Source organism: Aplysia californica, unplaced genomic scaffold (assembly GCF_000002075.1).
Source record: "Aplysia californica isolate F4 #8 unplaced genomic scaffold, AplCal3.0 scaffold00359, whole genome shotgun sequence".
In the NCBI taxonomy this organism is placed as follows: domain Eukaryota; kingdom Metazoa; phylum Mollusca; class Gastropoda; order Aplysiida; family Aplysiidae; genus Aplysia; species Aplysia californica.
The window spans coordinates 668,942-671,970 of NW_004797629.1; positions in this window are offsets into that span (position 1 = coordinate 668,942).

Sequence of the window (3,029 nt, forward strand, 5' to 3'; positions counted from 1 at the left end):
GCTCTCGTGGCCTAGAGGTTAAGGTGTTGGCCTCTCATTCAAAGGTCTCTGGTTCGAATCCGGGAAGTGACCGAAAAATTTTCTTCTCTAAATTTGTCTCCTTTCAACTCCTTTCCTGCTCTCTAACAATGTTCTGTCGTCTGCTGTCGTCTCCTCTTTCTGACCCCACCCCCTCATCTCCTTTGCCCCTTCCTCTGGGCTCCTGATTCTTTCTACAGCCTTTCTACTGTTACTCCTTGGCTTATTCTTACTGCTGTCTTTCTGCCACACCCCTGATCTTCTGGTAGGAAAGATCTACACCTTGCCTTCTTGGACATAGGCAAAAAATCTCGGAGGGCCCGTGTGCAAGTTTCGCACGTTAAAGATCCCTTCGTGGTCTAAAATCTATAAGAGTAGGCTTCGGCCGCCACCCGGGCAAAATTCAAAATTTCCTACCAACTGAAACAGTTTAATGTGTCCCGCGCGCTCAAATGGCCTTATGCGGTTTCGAGCGCTGTAAAATACTTACAAAAACAAACAAACACTCTACCCGTAGATCATACGATCGACAAACGTGAGGCTTCGTGGTGGAATCAGGCGCAGTCAAAATAATGAAATCAAAGAAATCTGCATTTTTGGGGGCCGATGGGCATTTTTTTCTTCTCTAATTTTCTTTTTTTGTTTTGTTTTAGTTCAACACCTCTTTTGTCCATGTAAAAATCAAAAGGAAGGCAAATGAACAAGCCTTAAGATGATGCCAGTAACCCCATATGTCCAAAAATTGACGAGCGCCTGATTCCACCAGGTCAAGACACAACACGTACAATGAATGAAGTCCGCAAAGCAACACTGTACAGGAGAGGGATTAGACACATAGATCTACAAGAGACCAACGTTCGATTTCTGAGTGGGGAGAATTTTTGAAGAGGCGTCTGTGGCCTAGTGGTTAGGCTCTCGGACTCGCAACCGTAAGGTCGTGGGTTCAAATCCTGTCAGGGACCTGACGTTTTGTCCTTGGGAAAGGCACTTTACACGAGTTTTCCTCACTTCACCCAGGTGGGAATGGGTACCCAGCTATAGACAGTGAAAGATCTTGTCAGTTTGTTAGTGTTTGAGCGCTTAATCAGCTGCTTGCACTGTATGCTTCCCGGGAAGCTGAGAATGTTTCTGAGTGTTCTATAGTCTGCTGGGGTAATAATATAGTGTAAAGCGCATAGAGTTTGCTTTCGAGCGGGGTTATGCGCTATGCAAATGCTATCTATTATTATTATTATTATTACTATTATTATTATTATTAAGAGTATCTCGGTCTTTCTGCTGGGACGTTGCACCACTCTCTACCCAGGTTGGCCTTGACAGGCAGGCAGGGCCGAAAGCCCGCGTTCTAACTTATAATTAAACTTGTGTCAATGGGAACGTAAAAACCACCTGAGGCCACTGACCTACGACAGCTAAGCGCTTAAGCCGCTGCGTCATAGACGCCGGTGGTTTGTGGGTGTGAAAAGTGGCAGCAGAAAGCGAAACAGTTCTTCTCTTTTAACAGCAATGCTCTCATCTCTACACCCAAAGGGAGCTATTTAATTCCTGTATTCAGTTATAGAAAAGCACGATAAAAAAAGTTTGGAGTTTTGTTTTCAATAAGATATTTTCTCCCAAACTCTAAATTCCAAAACGACACAGAAAAGGGGCGGTTCAAAAGGGGGTCTCTTGTCCTCAAATCGAACTAGGAGTAAGACTTTCTTGGTTCAGCATACAGGACAAGGACAATGTGTGTCATGCCAAAACAGCATAATACTTTTGGTCGGAACGACATCGGTCTGGCAAAGAGTTGACTGGGATAGGGAAATAACTAGCTCTTCAAGGACGCACCGGACACGTTTGTCACATCAGCCAGCTGCAGGCCAAAGCCAATTTACGCACATTTTGAACCGTTATACAAAAATTAGACACAAGAACTTCCGTGGTCTATAAATGTATACATCTTGTTGCTTGACGTTTTAAAGCAGAATGGAAAAATTTGTTTTATGCACCCTGCATAATTTAGCAAAATCTGACCATTTTTATCATATTTTATAATTATTTTTCTTTATCATTCTTTGGTAAAAATTAACAGAATCGCTTATAACATTTTTGGGTTCAGTTTGCTTAATTTTAGATATTTTTTGCATATAACTGCGGGAACAGATTATTGTTGACAAAGGATGATTATTGAGACGTAATAAATTAGTGTAGGTTCGGCCCAAGAGGAAAAAAGTGGGGGAGGGGAGGGGGGGGGGGGTGAAAGGGCCGATATATCATTATGTTTCTTTCAATTTTTTGAAGAACGAATTTATACTTCTTTTTGTAATGCCTCCAAAAAACAGCATATCTACAAACAATGTTCAGTTCGAGCTCAATTCCCTACATATTTTTTTCTGGCCTCTGTTACCGTATGGTCTCGAGGGAAGAAGCAAACGTCGTTCTCTTGTTTGTACGAGTAGTATCACCTGATGCATTGATATATTGTTCTGCTCCCCTCTATCCATCTTTTCCTGAGTCTGCCTCTTCCCACCTTTTTAATTGTGTCGACGGGTCTATAAACACCTACAATATATTATGTGGCTCTTTTTCTGTATCCATCTGATCTATAGTGTGTTACATGTGCATCAATAAGCACTACTGGACATAACGTTAACAGTGGCGGGTTTGAGGGGGGCTTGCCCCCTGGCAAAAAAAATAGTTTAAAAAACACCCAATCTTCACGTTTACAAGGCAAATCATCAGTTCAAAATGGCTGCCAATGGAAGGGAAAGGCAATTTCCAAAGAGCGCCAACCAGTATTTTATTTTTGTTTATCTGTGTACTCCAAGAAGGGAGTCAAGTCAACTTTTTCTCCGACTATCTCGTTTCTCAAAATGCCTCCTCCTGTGGTGTTCAAGGCTTTTCTAAAGCATCTCATTTCACAGCCATTTACTTTTGCTTTGGTGACTTTTGTTTATTGTACACATTTAGGTTTTAAATATTTATTGGTGGTTTGGCAGCTGCATTCTCTCTTAAGCAGGGCCACTCAT